The sequence below is a fragment of the Hemitrygon akajei genome, chromosome 29 (assembly GCF_048418815.1).
Source record: "Hemitrygon akajei chromosome 29, sHemAka1.3, whole genome shotgun sequence".
NCBI lineage: Eukaryota > Metazoa > Chordata > Chondrichthyes > Myliobatiformes > Dasyatidae > Hemitrygon > Hemitrygon akajei.
Genome location: NC_133152.1, coordinates 31,207,117 through 31,225,647, shown reverse-complemented (window position 1 = coordinate 31,225,647; position 18,531 = coordinate 31,207,117). Strand labels below are relative to the sequence as shown.

General features: G+C 44.5%; 1 protein-coding gene across 10 annotated transcripts in view; it reads left to right on the top strand.

Moving 5' to 3' along the window:
* Positions 1 to 18,531, top strand: part of plch2a (phospholipase C, eta 2a) — a 324,151-nt gene that overhangs the window by 60,479 nt on the left and 245,141 nt on the right. The window contains exon 1 of one of the 10 annotated variants that reach the window (XM_073032108.1): positions 13,898 to 13,990. The exons of the other annotated variants lie outside the window; for them this stretch is intronic. The gene's annotated coding sequence lies outside the window, so the exon portion shown is untranslated. Of the gene's footprint in view, positions 1 to 13,897; positions 13,991 to 18,531 lie in introns of those variants that run through there. 10 annotated transcript variants of the gene reach the window in all.

Genomic DNA, 18,531 nt, shown 5'->3' with positions numbered 1-18,531 from the left:
TCGTCTGCCCAAATATCTCCTTGTGCTTTGCTGCCGAGTGCCCTTAGTACACCACATGCAGCACCTTGGAATACTGTTCTATATTATAGTCAATAATCAGATGCAAGTTATTGTTATTATTATCTCTGTCCAAGACAAACTCTCACGTTGACAGGAAGGCCCTTCTCGTAAGAAGCGCTGGGTAAAGAATCAAAGGAAGTGCAGATCTGGGGTAACCTTTGCTGCATAATCAGAGAGGAAAGTATGGCATGGAAGCTATCGTCCAGGTGTAGGTCGATGGGACTAGGCAGATTAATATTTCGGCATGGATTAGATGGGCTGAAGGGCTTATTTCTGTGCTGCAGTGTTCTGTGGCTCTGAAAGTATGAAATACAGGAAGAGAGGCAGAAGGAGAAAGTGAGAGAGGAAATGATGGAGGGACAAAGAGCAATAAATCAGGAAAGGGTAGAGTGGGTGTGAAATGGGTGGGATTTGCCAAGAGAATGGAAGCTTGATGTAAAGTGTGTAGCCACAGAATCTTACACCACTGCAACAGGTACTTATGACAGCCCATGGACTTAGTAAGTTAGATGCATCTCATTATGCAGCAAATAAAAGTGCTATCTGTGAAACCACTGTAATTATGAGTTATTTTTAATTCAAGTGCATGGTAACAAAAGATAATTTTACTTCTGAAGGACCTTTGATCCTGAGCTTTATAGAATTGCCTTAGGGAACCCACCCTGGATTTTCCCTCGGGGTTTACTCCCGAAGCCTTCCTCATGAGTGGGCATAGCCGCAAGGCAGCGGAGGTTTGAGATCAGAGTTTTCCTTCTCTTAGGTGAGCTGCCAGCCACAGCTGACAAGCCCCATCTCCCTGAAGCAACTGGTTTTAAGGCGCCAGTAACCCGCCTTTGCCCCTTCTCCTGTCAGTAGAAATGGTTCTGCCGGGCATAGTAGCTAAGCCACACGTGAAGGCCACGGACTTGGCTGTCAGAGGCTATTTGAGGGGTGCATACTGTTGAGAGCAATTAATAGGTAGTGGAAGCTTATCCCCATTACCACCCCCGGCTAAAACAACCTTAAGGAACCATGATAAATGACAAGTAACATTTGCACCACAGAAGTGCCAGGGAATGTGTGTCTCCAGCTAAAGTCTAAGCACCTTTCCTTCACATTCAATTGCATGATAACTATCATTTCCACTGTCATCAACATCAAGGGGATTCACCAGCAACCCAGAACTCAACTGGATAAATTACAGTACATAAATGTCGAGGCAGCAAAGGCAAGTCAGAGGCTGGGTATTCTTGGACAATAATCCATTTCCTTGCTCAAATGTCTTCCACCGTCTGTCAGAACTATGATGGAATTCTCCCTAATAAGTTGGGTGTGTGTAGCTGCAACAACACTTGATAAACCTGACATCATCCAGGTCCAAGAATCTCACTGGATCAGACATCCGTCCACCAGCTTTAATCTGATTCCCTCCACCATTTACAAATTTACAAATGACAGTTATTTAACTAGGCCTCTCCTTCCTAGTCCCAATTCTATCACCAAGAAGAATGAGGATGCCAAGAGAAATGCACCAGTGACGTGGTGGTACATTGGCATTCTATTGTCATTGCTGGGTTTGCATCCTGGAATCCAGCACTGTGGTAGTGCTGCACGCAAGAGATAGTGCCTTCTAACACAACAAGGAAATGCCACCAGTTCAGGAAGGCTGAGCCAACACCATCATTCTCTTTGGACGTCTTCCATTTATATTAATAATGGGGGTGAATATTCTTTGTCACAGACAGCAGAAAATCATGTAGAATCATGTTGTGTCCTGATGAAGAGTCTTGGGCTGAAACTTCAACTCTTTATTTCCCTCCACAGAAGCATCTGACCTGCTGAGTTTGTCCAACATTTAGTGTGTGTTACTCAAGATTTCTAGCAGGTGCAGAATCTCTTGTGTCTCCTGTGATGTTATATGTGTTCAATTTCCTATCGGCTGAGAATTTGGGCAGAATCTGCCTGGAACATCAACCCTATTGGGCTGTGAATTCATAACCAAAGTTTCAGGCCAGTGACCTTCTATTGAAATTCAACAGATGCTAGAAATTTGAGATGAAAACAGAACATCTGAGCAGGCAGTGAGAAATGAGGTCAACAGCCTGAAGGAATTGGGTAGGAGACAGCTAGAGGACATTACGTGAAACTTCCAGAAATAAATTCAGTCAAATTTATTGACCTTCCTAGTAAGTCAAACCAGCTCTAGAGTACCAGGAAGACCACAGAAAGTATAGATCCAAAAGAACGTATACAGTAAAATCCAATCCATTAACTTTTGAGTGACCTTCCTCTACAACTCATGAAATTCATAGTGTGAAGGGCAATAACTTTCCTTAGCCCATGCACTATTTACTAGAAGGGCATAAACTGGCATAAAGGTAATGGCTTTGGCATTTAGCGCCACCCTTGATTGGTAATGTCTAATTGAAGTCCATTCCTGGTGTTGACATTTGATAGTATTTCAGTATTGTTTAGGGCATGAGTAAATTCTAATTACTAGCACAAGTTCAGAACATGGATCTATTGAAGGGTTATTAATTATATTTCTCTGCACGGATGCTACTTGACCTGCTGAGTGTGTCGTTTCCCATTTTTGTTTCAGGTGCCTATCACCTGTTTTTTTGCTCCATAATAAGGAGAAACATTTGGGAAGGAATGCTTTCTGAGTCACATCTCATTGACTAAAAACAGCTTGTTCAATAACTTTAGCGGGAAATTGGAAACAGTTTCGAAAAGAAAAATAATGCAGGGTTCTGAGGAAGAAGAAGGTTGGATTCAATAGATCTTTAAAAGAGTTAGCACAGCATGTTAGGCTGACTGGCCTCACTACTTGGCAGGATTGTAAAAAAGTCCCAAAGCTATATTAGTGAAGAGTAACATAATGTATTGCTCTATCATGGTCTTGCAGCCATTGGTTGCAGATGGAAAGTGAAATGATGCAGGGACCTCTCTAACAAAATCTAAGATTTAGAGAGTTCTGGTTCCACCCTAATTTTAAAATCTTCTTCCTTGCCTCAAAGTGTCTGTCAGTTCTCTTTATCCTATAACTCCCCAAGACACGGTAGTGTAGTGGTTAGCACAACTGTAAAGTACAGGTTCAATTCCCACCGCTTTCTGTAATGAGTTTGTATGTTCCTCCAGGTGCTCCAATTTAGTCCAAAGTCATACCGGTTGGTAGGTTAATTGGTCATTGTCAATTATCCTGTGATTAGGCTAGGGTTAAATTGGGGATCACTGGGTGGCATAGCTCAAAGGGCTGGAAGGGCCTATTCTGTGTTATATCTCAATAAGAAACATAAACAAACATCCGTGCTATTCCACTTTGGCCTTCTTGCCTGTCTCCATCCTCAGCCTCAGTTGATCACAGTGTGCTGAGGCCCTAAGCTCCAGAATTCCCTGTCCAATCCTCCAATTACCCCACTTCCACCATAAATGCCTTCTCTCTGCCATTCCTTAAATCCTATTGCTCTAAATTCCTTTAGGTCAACTTTATGTTTGTTCCATGCCACCCGATGCGTCACAAGGCGTGGAGAGGAACAACAGTAGCGTTTGTTCTGTGGCGTGGTGACAAATCTTCTTCAGTGCCACTCATGTAAAGTGCCTTGGCATGTTCTCATGTCATTATAGACATTTCGTAAATTGCTGTTGAGTAAGCTTTAAACTGCCACTGGCTGGACGATAATATTGAGCCTTTCAATGCACAAATCCTTCATTTTAATGAGAACTCGCTGGGTTAAGTTTCATAGTGCTCCTCTGTGGATGAAGAGGGCCAATCAAGTGTAAATTCTGTTTTATTACCTTCTCACAGTGACTGACAGAGTTGGTCAAGCACTCCCAGGTTGGCTGAGGAAAAGGCAACGTTATTGACTTTCTGCAGAAAGGCAATGTTTATAACCACCTTACTATGGGATCAATAGTGGTGTTCTTCTGATGCACAGTACTCATGAGAAGAATGTACTGAAGGGCAGAATTTGCATGACGAATTAAAGGGACACATAAATGGAGAGAACTGGGGCCACTTCAGTACTTTGCTACTCAACCTGCTCGAGCAGCACTGCCTGGGTGTTCTTGTGGTGGAAGGCCACACTTTAGTACATCACTGGTAAAGCCCTCTCAACCATTGAGCACATCTACATGAAACGTTGCTGTAGAAAAGCAGCATCCATTGTCAAAGATCCTCACCCACCCAGGCCATGCTCTTTTCTCGCTGCCGCCACCAGGTCGAAGGTACAGGTACCTCAGGGCTCGCACCACCAGGTTACTACCTCTCAACCATCAGGCGATAACTACACTAATTCTATTTCTGGTGTCTTCACAACTGATAGTCTCACTTTAAGGACTCTTTATGTTGTTATTTCATACTCTTCCATTTCATGTTATTTAATGCTCGTTAATTATTGCCGTTTATTTATATTTGCATTTGCACAGGCCTGTTGTTCATTGATCCTGTTTACAGTTGCTGTTCTATAGGTTTCTAAGTATGCCCGCAGAAAAAAGAATCTCAGGGTTTTATGTGGTGACACGTACGTACTCTGATAATAAATTTCACTTTGAACTTTGGATGGGATCCTGACTCATCCTAATGGACATACTTTCTTTACTCTAAAGGAATATAGAATAGGTAGCATGAGTGGAAACCACAGTCAATTTGCCCCTCCCTCTGCCTTCTCCCCATTGAGTTTCCTAGTTCAAAGGGCACGAAAATTTGGTTGAACATTGAAACTGTTAGTTAACATGGCATGATTTTATTGGATTGGGGATTAGAGAGAAACCTGTCCTAAACTGTACAGCCTAATTGCATTTTGCTTTTACATCTAGAAACAGAATGCAAAGTTATGGAGCCATGCTGAATTCATAGACCTCAATTAGGGTATATTTTGATGGTTCTGTATGTTCTTGGATATCCTAATTAAGTTCTAAAATGTCCCTCCCACGTGTATAAAGCAATGTATAATACAAAAGGAGCAAGGCAGGATGCTACATTTGTAAAGAGGGATAATTCTTCTCGACTGAGAAGGGTGTTGAGAGACCAGATGGAGACATTCTGTGCAGGGAAGGACAAGTCTGAGAGATTGTCCCACTGATGGTGAGAGGCTAATGGAAGAGTCACATTTGATTTGATTGCAGAAAGAACATTCAAGAGGAAAAATTCTCTGGAGGAGTTGTTCTGAGGGCAGATCTCCCAGTCCAAACCAATTATTTATTTAGAGATACCACACGGAGCAGGCCCTCCTGGCCCCTTGAGGCTCACTGCCCAGCAATGCCCAGGACAATTTACAATGACCAATTATACCACTAACCAGTGCATCTTTGGAATGCAGGACAAGATGGGAGCCCCTGAAGTCACAGGGAGAACTTACAAACTCCTTACAGGCAGCAGCAGGAATTGAACCCTGCGTTGCTGGGACTGTGCTAACCACTGCGCTACCATGTTGGAGCAGAGTCCATAATTTTTTCAGAGAACCTAGAACATTGAAGAATATGGTGAGTAAACAGGATTAAACCAGGTGGGACACCAGAGGATCTTGAGAAATGAGTGGGATTAGGCTGGGTGGGATATTAAAGTGAACAGTGAGTGGAATTTGATTTAGTGGGGTGTTGAAGATCTGAGTAAGAGAGGGAGGAGAGCGTATGAGGAGAGAAATGGTTTGTTGCCGTTTACCCTGGGAGGTGTAGAGGAGCTGCGATTCACTGTGTGTAGATAAACAGAGAGTGAATGAGATTAAGGTGCTGAAGTTTAGCTGCAGCAGGATTTAGAGAACACTGAACCAATCAGCACCAAGAGGAGGCAGCGTCTGACTGCAGGGAAACAGCCACTGTCATAAGCACACTAAAAAAGATTAACTCCAATTCACCACATCTCTGTAATTTTGAATAGAGTTTTAAAATTATCCCTCTCTCCAAATGCCAGCTACCACCTTGATTTATTAGTGTGCATAGAAACTAGAAATAGTTTAGAATTTGCTCTTCATTCTGTCAGTTTGTCACCACAATCATTGTAATACTTACATTGTCAAGGGTCCCATTGAATCCAATTCAGTTGCTCTCAACGAAAACTATAACAGTGGCAGTTCATAAGTTGGTATCCCAAGGGTTTCAGCTGCTTGAAGAGCCGCAGGCTTATTTTAAATCAAATCTAATAATGCAGAGGGAATTGCTGAAGCCTTTAACTCTGCACTCACTGTGTGACAGCACTTGGCTCCCAGAGTGGGTGTTTAGACAAATAGCAACCTCAGCAATATTCTATATTGAGTTAATAAGAGCCTTGTCATCAACGGTGGCTGAGAATCATAAGAGCAAGACCATTTGGTGCTACAAGTCTGTGCCGGCTGCTTGGTACTTGCTCTGTATCCACCGACCTGCAGTTCTGTGTTGCTTTGCTACAAGTATTATTTCATTTCAAATTTTGAATCCACCTTTCCAGATCACACCTCACGTTCAGCAGTAGTGAGCATCATTACCCCTGAGTCAGGCAATAGTGCTTCAAACCCCAGAGCAGAGACATCCCTGCAACCAATGTACCCTCCAAACTTCAGAGGCAAACAAGCAGATTATCCTTTTATTCATCTGCTGTCAAGATGAAGTCACACTCAGGTTGGAGGAACAACACCTTATATTCCGTCTGGGTAGCCTCCAAGCTGATGGCATGAATATTGATTTCTCTAACTTCCGTTAGTGCCCCTCCTCCTCTTCTTACCCCATCCCTTATTTATTTATTTATTCCCCCTTTTTTTCTCTCTCTCTGTCCCTCTCACAATCACTCCTCGCCTGTTCTCCATCTCCCTCTGGTGCTCCCCTCCCCCTTTCTTTTTCCTAGGCCTCCCGTCCCATGATCCTTTCCCTTCTCCAGCTGTGTATCCCTTTTGCGATCACCTTTCCCGCTCTTAGCTTCACCCTTCCCCCTCCTGTCTTCTCCTATCATTTCAGATTTCCCCTTGCCACTCCTACTTACAAATCTCTTACAATTTTTTCTTTCAGTTAGTCCTGACGAAGGGTCTTGGCCCGAAACGTCGACTGTACTTCTCCCTATAGATGCTGCCTGGCCTGCTGCGTTTCACCAGCATTTTGTGTGTGTTGTTATCCTTTTATTTAGTGATGGTGGTTGTGGCTTAATCATTAGTCAAAGTGCCAAAAGATCTCTCCTGAGAGTCTTTGAACAAAGTGATCTTTTTCTCATATGCACCTCGGAATGCCTTTGTGGCTTTGGAATGGATTCAAGGACAGAGAGATCCTGGGGGGAGGGTGGGAATCTACATGTGTTGTTCATAGAAAGCACGAGAACAGAACAGAATCATAAAATGCTTAACATGCAGAAGGTAAGTCGGCCTGTTCGGTGTTTGAGTTACATAGCTGGTCCCACTCTCCACAGTCCAGCAATTCCCTTTAGGATACTTATCCAGATCCCTTATAAACTGTATAATTCAATATGCTTCCACTATTAGCAGTGACAGTGCATTCCAGAACCCAAACACCCTTAAAAAAATCCTCAAGCCTCTTTTGGTTCTATAGCCAATCACTTTAATTTTAAGTCCCCTGGTTCTTGATCCTCCTTCGATAAGAACACACACCTCTCTTATGCCCTGCATTCTTTTTAAATATCTGGACTGAATCCCATACACTTGCCTCTGTTCTGTGGAGAAAACAACCAAATTCTCCAGTATATCCAGATCATTAATGTCTCTCAATCCGGGAATCAGCCTAATAATTTTCTAAAGCCTTTACAACATTCCTAAAGGGAAGTGCCCAGAATTGGGCACACTTTTATAAAGGTTAATCATGACTTCTCCTTATACTTATCCCATAATTTATAAAGCTATGTCTCTTGGACACCCCCCCTCCCACCCCCACACGGTACCAGAGTGGTTAGCACAACATTATCAGGGTTGCCTCAGCAACCCTGGTTCAATTCCACCACAGTCTGTAAGGAGTTTGCACGTTCTCCCCGTGACCACATTGGTTGTTCAGGCATTCTGAACCAGTCTGTGGCTTGGAGAAGGATGTGATGTGTAACTTATCACAAGCATGTTGCACCTACTCTCCCAACAGACAGACAGGGGTTCAATTCCACCGCTGTCTGTAAGGAGTTTGCATGTCCTCCCTGTGTCTGTGTGGGTTTCCTCTGGGTGCTCCTGTTTCTTCCCACATTCCAAAGATTTAGGGGTTAGTAGGTTACATGGGTGTAATTGGGCGGCAGGGGCTCGTTGGGCTGGAGGGGTCTGCTACCATACTGTATCTCTAAATTTAACTCTCTCTGTTCTTGAACCCATTTTAGAACACTGCACTCAAGTTTACATTGTCTCTTCTCTTTCCTTCCTACCAAAATGTAACATTAGAACATGGGAAACTAGGATCTACCTTTCCATTTAATATAATCATGGTTGATCTACCCCAGGTGTCAGCTCTTCCTCTGTGCCCTTGATTTCCCGATCATTCAGAAATTTACTTCAATTTTAAATACTTCTAATGATCTCACCTCCAGGACACTCTGGGGTAGAGAATTCCAAAGATTCATTATCCTTTGAAAATGAAATTCCAATGCACTTTGGTTTGAAATGATTGGCCCTTTATCTTGAAATGATGTTCCCCTCATTCAAGACTCTTTCAATAGTAAAAACATCATGATATGTACTGTCACATCCCATTGTGTGTTTCAATGAATTTCTTATAAACTCCAAAGACAGCTGACCCAACCTGTTAGCTTCTCTTGATAGGACAATCGCTTCATCACAGGAATTAGCCTGGTGAAGCACTGCATTTCTCAACCATCTACCATCAGTTTTCCTATTCCACCATCCTTTCCCCATCTTCTTAAAGTCCGCTACTATTCTCCAATCATTTCTGAATACCTTCAAGTTGGCACTTTGGACAGTGTAGCAATCAGCTCTGGAAGGAAATGGAAGCTTGAGCATACAAAACGTGTAGGAGGTTAGAAAAATATGTTGGATCAGAAGCACTGACCCTGGTGGAGCGCCCCCAATGGTCAGATGAAGAGCTACAGCACCTGCGGTGTTTGCAAGAAGGCAGAAAAGGAAGTGGTCCAAAGGAAAGTTTGAAATTCATAGTAACTTATTGTCAAAGTACATATATGTTACTATATACTACCCCGAGATTCATTTTCTTGTAGGCAATCACAGTGTAGCAAAGAAATACAATAAAAATGACACACAAAGACTAACGAGGAATTGAAGTGCAAAAGACAACAATCTGTGCAAATGCAAAAAATAATAAATACATAGATAGATAAATAAATAATACTGAGAACATGAGTTGTAGAGTCCTTGAAAATGAGTCCATAAGGGGTGTAATGAGTTCATTGTTGAGGTGAGTGAAGTTATCCATGCTGGTTCAGGAGCCTGATGGCTGAAGGGTAAAAGCTGTTCCTGAAGCTGATGCTGTGGGACATTGTGCTCCTGTACCTCCTTCATAATGGCAGCAGCAAGAAGAACCGTCTGAGGTAGATAGGATTGTAAAGAAAGCTTTTACGTACATAGAACATAGAAATCTACAGCGCATTCCAGGCCCTTGTGCCGACCATTTAACCTACTCTAGAAACTGTCTAGAATTTCCCTAGCGCATAGTCCTCTATTTTTCTAAGCTCCATGCACCTATCTAAGAGGTTCTTAAAAGACCCTATTGTATCCGCTTCCACCATCACCGCCAGCAGAGCATTCCGTGCACCCATCACTCTCTGTGGAAAAACTTACCCCTGACATCCCCGCAGTCCGTGTTTCCAAGCACCTTAAAACCTGCCCCCTTGTGTTAGCCATTTCAGCCCTGGGAAAAAGCCTCTGGCTATCCACATGATCAATGCTGCTCATCATCTTGTACACCTCTATCAGGTCACCTCACATCCTCCGTCACTCCAAGGAGAAAAAGTCAAGTTCACTCAACCTATTCTCATAAGGTACACCTTCCAATCCAGGCAACAGCCTTGTCAATCTCCTCTGCACTCTGTATATAGTATCCACTTTTGGCACATTGGCCTTTATAAATCAAAGTATTCCTACAGGACTGGGGATGTTGAAGTTGTATAAAACATTACTGAGACCTAATATGGAATATTGTGTGCAGTTTTGGTCACCTACCTATAGGAAAGATGTCAGTAAGATTGAAAGAGTGCAGAGAAAATTTACAAGGATGTTGCCTTGAGGTCCTGAGTTATAGGGAAAGATTGAATAGGATAGGAGTTTATTCCCTAGAGCATAGGAGAATGAGGGGGAGATTTGATAGAGGTATACAAAATTATAAGGGGTAAATGCAAACAGGTTTTTTCCACTGAGGTCAGGTGAAACTAGAACTAGGGGTCATGGGTTAAGGGTGAAAGGTAGAACATTTAAGGGGAACATGAGGAGGAGCTTCTGCACTCAGAGGTAGTGAGAGTGTGGAACAAGCTGCCGGTGGAATTGATGAATACAGGTTTGATTTAAATACTTAAGAGAAATTTGGATAGCTATATTGATGGGTGGGTACGGAGGTACGGTCTGAGTGCAGGTCGGTGTGACAAAGTGGATTGGTATTTTGATGGGCTGAAGAGCCTTTCTCGCAGCTGTAGTGTATGACTATGAGAGAGCCTGGCTAGGGTAGTGGTCCTTGTTGATGGATGCAGCTTTCTTGTGGCAGCACTCCTTGTGGATGTGCTCAAAGATGGACCTCAAATAATCACAGGAGGAATTTTGCGAGGAACATTGTAGACTTGTTTGGCCCTACAGTCTCTTTCTATGGTGTGGGACCGAGGTTATCACTGGCCAGTGTGATTTGGCTACATCTCCACAAAGATAGCAGAAGGACTGCTACTGTGCCTGGTAGAACACTGTCTGTTTCTTTCTCGTGAACTGGAATCTAGGAAGCCAAAAATTCAATAAGAGATTTTGGAAGAGGAGGTGAAAAAGTCTGAATAGAAGATGAGAATTTAATTTGCATGATGTGGATTGCACTATGGACGGGGGAAGCTGGTTCAATGGGGGACTTTCAAAGAGGAAAGAAAAGAGAAGTTCTTGAGAAGAAAAATGCCTGCAGTACTGTGGGGAAAGATCAGGGCCAAATTGGATTGGTCTTACAGAGAGGCAAGTTCGACTGATCGTCCTTCTTCTGTGCTGTAACATCTTTTAATTCTGCAATCCTGACAGGTGAAGATTAGATTTTTAATTAGTACTATTAACCAGCAAGTGACTGGGTATAGATAGCACTGAGTGTGCAGTGTAATGGGCTTTGCTGGAGTTGCTGCCATTTAATGATGCTGCAGGTTGCGGTAACTGTCAATGACGACTACACAACTTGAGTGAAGGTGACAGTGTTTTTCTCTTGCTGGGTACGGCAGTTTTCGACAGATACTTTAATTAGATTCTCAGTCTAGGCCTGGCTGCTTGTGAGAGGGCTTTCAGGCTACAGCGTCCAGCTGCCCGATGTGCAGTCAGTCACAGAAAGTCTACAGGCACCACATCGTTGCTAACCCTCGATTCGTACATAGTCCCAGAGGCGATGCCTGTTTCCTAGGAGCTATTGCACAGGACAGACAAGAGCAAATCTGAGTCCAGACTGATAATTGCTGGATTGCTCAGGAGTGTGAGGGAATCAATTGTAAACTGCACACGACCTGTAACCTTGAGCTAAAAATACAAACACAGCAAATTTGGGGACATGTTAGTTAAGGAACAGTGCAACTAAGAAACACTTATAGTCCTGTTCCCTCAGGATGAGGGGGGGGAAATGCAAGACTTTGCATTTCTTAGACAGTGAGAGATGGTGAAGGTGCTGAGGCTGTCCACATATTCAGAGCAAAAGCGAAGACCTTTGCTTGACCTGCACTGTGAACAGATGGTTAATGGTGAATGTTAATGGGCCAGAAGGGAACTGTACCACTGGAACAAGAAGGCATCAGCACCCAAGCCAGCGGCTCCATTCAAAGAGATTGCAGGTGAAGTGTGTCTCCACCTAACCAGTAATACTTTAGTCTATCCAAACACAATCAACCTCACTTCTGAAAATTTCATCCAGCTCCAGTCTCAAGAGCTTTCTGAGGATGAGACTGAGCCTCCCAGTGCCCACGTGAGAGCAGTGCACACCGACAGACCTTGAATGGTTTCACAGAACCACACAGAGAAGCAGAACTGACCTTAATACATGAGAGGTGGCAGCAGTGACATTTCCTGGTTCTGATTCTCATTCAGTGTCCTCAGTTGAAACTGAGATAAGAACGGACGCAAACTCAGTTTGTTGCACGCAGACTCTTGATATGTGGAACTAAATTAGACTGATGGATACCAGCTCTCTGTAGTCGAACTCTGTGGAGTCAATACCGGTGGAACTATATGTCAGAATGAGTTACTGACAGTGGAAATGTATCCCACTGAAGCATGGCTGGTGGAATTGTATCCCTGATAAAATCATTGCCAGTGGAAACATGTCCCAGTGATGGTCGGCTCCAGTGGAACTGTACCGCAGTGACAGTCAGTGCCACTGGAAATGTATGACAGTGAGAATCAGCTCCAGTGGAAGTGTATCCCAGTGACAGTAAGTTCTGGTGGAACTGTACCCCAGTGATGGACAGTGCCAGTGTCCATCAGTGTCCTGAAACTGTATTTCAGGGAGAGTCACTGCCAGTGGAAACCTGTCCCAGCAACAGCCAGCTCCAGTGGAACCATACCCCAGTGGAAGTCACTGCCAGTGGAGCTGTACCCCAGTGACAGTCATTGCCAGTGGAACTATGTCAGTGGCAATCACTGCCAGTGGAAACCTATCCCAGTGACAGTTAGCTCCAGTGGAACTGTATCCCAGTGATGGTCAGTTCCAGTGGAAACATATCCCTGTGACAGTCAGCTCCAGTGGAAGTGTAAACCAGTGACAGTCAGCTCCAGTAGAACTATACCCCAGTGACAGTCAGTGCCAGTGGAACTGCAGCCCAGTGGCAGCCGATGCCAGTGGAACTGTATGCCAGTGGCAGTCATTGCCAGTGGAACTGTGTCAGTTAGAGTTACTGCCAGTGGAGACGAAACCCAGTGACAGACAGTTCTAGTGGAGCTATACCCCAGTGAGTCAGTGCCAGTGGACTGGACCCCAGTGAATGAGAGCTCCAGTGGAAGTGTTTCCCAGTGTTAGTCAGTTCCAGTGGAACTGTACCCCAGTGACAGTTGGTTCCAGTGGAACTGTATTTCAGTGATTTTCAGTATCAGTGAAACTGGATCTCAGTGCCAATTCTGGCATCATGATAGTGACTATCAGCATTTTGTATGGTCATGAAAGAAGCTATGCAAGTGTCTTTTTCCCTCCTTCATTATATTTTGCCACTGATTAACACTAGAACCTATTAAAAGCCATAAAAACAAATGCCCATGCTACATGTGTTTGTCCCTGGGCTGTCATTTATTTTCCTACCCTACTTGATGTTTGAAGTGGTGCTTCTGCAGCCTCTGTTGGGCCCATCAAATTCTACAGTGCTGTGGAAAGGGCAAGGTCATGAGGTTTCCTAAAGGATCATTACAGAACCAATTATTTTCATAACAAGCTGAAGGTTTTAGGATCACTTTTACTGAAACCAGTATTTTTTTTATTTTTGATTTTTATATCAATAACTAAGTTTGAATTCTCAGCTTCCAAAGAGGGACTTGAATTTGGGTCACCTGGGCCACTCACCTAGTAACAGGAGTAATGATGTGGTTGACAAAGATGTCACTCCTAGTAAGTGTGTATCATCAGACATGGTGACAAAAGTGATGGCTCCAAGCTAACTCACCTTGAATTGCAAACTTTATTTAATTTTTCCTTGACCTGACACATTCCTCGAGGGATTTGTTCCAGTCAGCTCTGCTTTGGTTTGCTTGCTTCAGAAAGCCAGTCTCCACTGCTGCAAGACGGTTCAGCGGACAGAGTCACTACTTCCAAATCAAAGGACTGAGTGTTTCATCCCCAAGAGGCACAGGCAGAGCAACGGCACACAGGAGCTGCCCGGCTGCAGGTACTGACGCTCACCTGAAACACTAATCCCAGCCCAATGGCTGTTAGTGTGATCGGACAGCTGCAATGGATTCCATGTTGGAGGCTATGACATTGGGTGCATTTACAGTGGAAGTTGATACATTCTTGATCAGTAAGAAGAAGGCAGGAGAATGGGGTTGAGAGGGATAATAAATCAGCCATGATGGAATTTCAAAGTTCAAAGTGAAATTTATTATCAGAGTACATACATGTCACCATATACAACCCTGAGATTCTTTTTCTGCAGGCGTATTTGGCATACCTACTCAAAGGACAGCAGGACACCTCGCAAATCATATGTTAAATGGCTATTCTTACAGCATTTTCAAAAATAAATGCTAACAATTTAGCCCTAAATTCAAAGTTATTATCCAGCCCATATATTCATCCTCATAATTCAATCCTGGGTTGTCAGCTTTCATCTGTCCTCATCAAGCCCCAATCGCCAAAACAGGCATTAATTAGTAATGCTTCAGCTAGGAGCTAGCTCATCACATGAGCATTGAAGTGATGCGAAGGTACAGTACGATGACGAAGTCTTAGGCAAGGATATCGAAGACTTTTGTACTGTACTGTATTTGTCAACATGGAGCAGAGAGCAAGTCTATAAATCTGGTGTGAGCAAAGGATGTTGGGAATGGTGAGGGTGGAGCGCTGCGGGTAGGGTGTGGGGCAGGTGGCAGAGAAGGAGTGCCAGGGGTGGGGGGTTGGTGCGGGTGCAGACTCACCCAGCTCTGAGACACCAGGCAAGGTCACTTGATTCCAAACAATTGGTTTATTGATCATTATAGTACATCTCTCTGGTGCTTCCCTCTCCCTTCCCCTTTACCCAACCATGATTCCCCTCTCCCTGCCCCCTTCACACTCCCAGTCAACAATAGAGACTCGTATCAGAATACGACTCACGTATGTTATGAAATTTTTTTGTGTGGCAGCAGTATAGCGCAATATGTACATAAAATTACTACCGTACTGTGCAACAGTCTTGGCACCCTGGCTCTATACATGTGCCAAAGACTTACACATTACTGTAGGTGGAGCAGACTCGTTGGGCCGAATAGCTAATTCTGCTTCTATGTCTTATGGCCTTATGGTTAAATCTTCAAGGAACTATAGGTAAGTTCTCCTTGATAGGTTGCTAATACTGTAATGCTCAGTCAACACCAGAAAAAATAATACCATCCGTGAATATTTATCTCAGTGTCATAATTATGTTCTTTAGCGACCCCAGAGTGCTTTCAGACAGGTGTGATTTAAATTTCATATTTTGTTACTTAACCAGGTCCTTTGTAACTCTTCACCGAGTCTTTCCAAAGCTGTTGCACTTTACAGTGAACACACAAGAGATCAGAATAGGGTTATTACCAGGAGTTGATGGTACCTGCTCATCAAATGAAAATCAGTAACTTGACAGCATGGTTAATGTGAATATTGCTCCTCTGAAGTGGAGGAGAGAGTTCACAACAAGGGGAATCACATTAACGTCACAGTCAGAATCAGAAACAGGTTTAATATCACCAGCATATGTCGTGAAATTTATTAACTTTACGGCATCAGTACAGTGCAATATATAATAATAGAAAAAAAACTGTGAATTGCAGTAAGTGTATATTTTAAATAAGCAGTGCAAAAATAGAAATAAAAAAGTAGTGAGGTAGTGTCCAGAAATCAACCATTCAGAGCTGAGGACATACAATGGGGAGTGGGAATCTGGACCTCTTGTCCCCTTCAGCCTCTAGTATCCTCCAAATAAAAGCTGGGGTAATACTGAAAATAATGAAAAAGCAGGAATATTAAAAGGGTTAGGGAATCAAGGTGGTAAAATAGACTTGTAGAGCACAGAAACAGGCCATTTAGCCCACCACATCTGTTAGAGCTATGGTGCCAACCATCCATGATCTATGAGAATACAGCTTAAACTGTGCTAATGAACTTCTCCTATGCTAATAGTTTTAAAGCAGGTGTGTTCAAGACTGCGCTGCATAAGTCTGTATTTTGAGTCACAAATCGGAGCATTTCTACACACTCTTTCTCTCTTTGTCTGTCTACGTATCTGTCTGTCTCCCTCTTACACACACATATACACACACAGTGTAAGAGCACCCATAACAAAGTAAGGCTTGAGCAGTGGGCACCCAGTACTTCGGCGTCCACTCTCATGAGAATATGTAGTTGGAAAATCATTGCTGTCCTTGTCCCCACTAATCCCAGGACAAATAGGTGAATTTAGGTCTATTTTCTGGAAGATGAGCATTCGATAAATGACAGTGAAAGGCAACCAAGGTGCATGGACCACCTCACCATATCTGGTGGCAAAGTGAACACTATTGGCCAAGAAGTTAGGGGAGCAAGCTGGGAGAAAGATCAGGGTTGTGGGGTGGTGCAGTGCTAGTGAGGTGCCACCGTGCCCTGATTGCTTTGAAAATTAGCCAGGGCTCTCCAATTCCAACTATTTACATATATGGAGTGCCTTCAACATTGAAGATCGTGGAAAATATACCACAGGGCTAAAGTTCAAGCAGAAAAGGACATGGACCGTTAAAACGTGGGGTGACTGACAGGCCTCAAAGAGGAGCGAGAGCTCAGAAGGAGGAGGACCTAATGGAAGTTCTGGAGCTTAGGACCGGTAAATGGAGATTGCATGCAGGGAACACAGGACTGGAGAACAGTCAGCCCACAGTGTTATAGGGAGAGTGGAGGTCGTCAAGACTGGGATACCTTACTGACAGGGTGCACCTTGGGGTTTCTGTAGGTTTATTTGTACAGCCTCCAAGGCAAAATGGGAGAGGAGGATGAGAGAGAAGAGACCTCAGACAGTTGCAGGACCTACTGCAGAGAAAGTGGATGGGTAACTATGCGGTGAAGAGATTAAATGCTGACTGGGCACCACATCGCTGGAGGTGTGCACTACAAAAGAGGAGAAAGATCTGCATTCTGATTCTTTGAGCCCTTCCACACTCTGCGTCCAACAACCCCACCCCCCACCCAACCCCTCCTGCCTGCTAACGGATAACACCCCTTCCCCACTCTGCCTGTCGAGTTACTTGCCAGTATTTTGCAAGCTGATAATAGGACAGCTTGATGGTCCACTCTTGGGCAGGTTAATAAATGAATGGAATTTAAGCCACCTCGCACAGGCTCAGAAGGTGTCAGAGCTTGAAAGAGAGAAAGAGAGAGAGAGAGGGAGAGAGAGAGTCAGAGGCAGAAGAGAGCTTAATACACACATCAACTCTCTCTCAGTCCTGAGGCATCTCGCTCGCACCAATCTAATTGCAGGCGGACTTCAGGAATGGACAAAGCCACAGCAGCGAGGGATCACAGTATGTTGAAGCGGCTGCAGCGCTTTACTTTGTGTTCAATCCTGTCTTTTGTGATTTTTGTTTCAAATAGTCAGCCACACAGCGTGTGTTTTACTGCATGAGGCGGGATTTGAAGATGTTTCTGTTTTGCATTGACACTCATCTTCAGGGAGGTTGGAGGGCGGTTGGGTTTTTTACTTGGGGGTATGTATGGTGGTGGGGGTGCTGCTCTTGCCAGATTTAGGCTCCCCTTTCTGGTGGGATTGAGGAGATGGGGTGGATTGTGGCGGGGGAGGATGCAGGAGGAGGTACACTTCAGCACTCCCTCACCTACCGGAGCGAGGACTGGAGTGGAGGGAGGGGATGAGGAGCGCAGCGAAGCGAAGTGGGGGGGGGGGGTCTTTCCGGGAACAGCTGGCGCCCGGCACGAGTAGACCGGCAGAAGTTTAGGGTCTGATCTGGCATTTTATCCAGGAGAGTGAGGCGGGTCGGGTACCGCCGGCTGGGCTGCCAAGGGGCAGGGCGTTCATTGCCTAGCGGGCAGTTTGTAGACAGATTGGGGCCAGATCTGCAAAATGAAAAGCAGTGTGCAGGCTATCTCCGATTTTGCAGCAATTCTGAATCCGCGCTCCCTTTGTTGTGGTTGGGGCTGCAGAGCGCCCCTGCTATAATGTTTTGACGCGATTAATTTCATTCTTGCAGATGTTGCTGCAGGTGACTGGATACGTTGTCTCGTGTCCCAGGAGCCATGGGCTCGTTGCCTGGTTAACTGTTCCCGGCTCAGCCTGTCGAGAGAGCGGTGAAACTGCTGCGTGTATGCGCCTCCATGTGAATGGAGTTTGACTGTTTGTGTGTGTGTGTGTGTGTGTGTGTGTGTGTGTGTGTGTGTGTGTGTGTGTGTGTGTGTGTGTGTGTGTGTGTGTGTGTGTGTGTGTGTGTGTGTGTGTGTGTCCGGCCGCCCTGTGATGGTCTGGCTGCGTGTTGGAGCCGCCGCTCTCGTTGCCTTCCTTCCACGCTCCCGGTTGCTTCGCTTCTTGTTGCACTTCGGTTCAGCGGCGAGAGGATGGAAAACGGCCTCATACCCGCGGTGGGGAGGGGCGCCTTTTCCTATCGCACGGATATTGTGGGGTTTGTCATCTACCTGATCCGCTAAGTTTGCGAAAGAGCAGGGGAGGGGGGCAGTTCACAATTTGTTCCTGGAATTTGGCCAGAGATGTGGCGG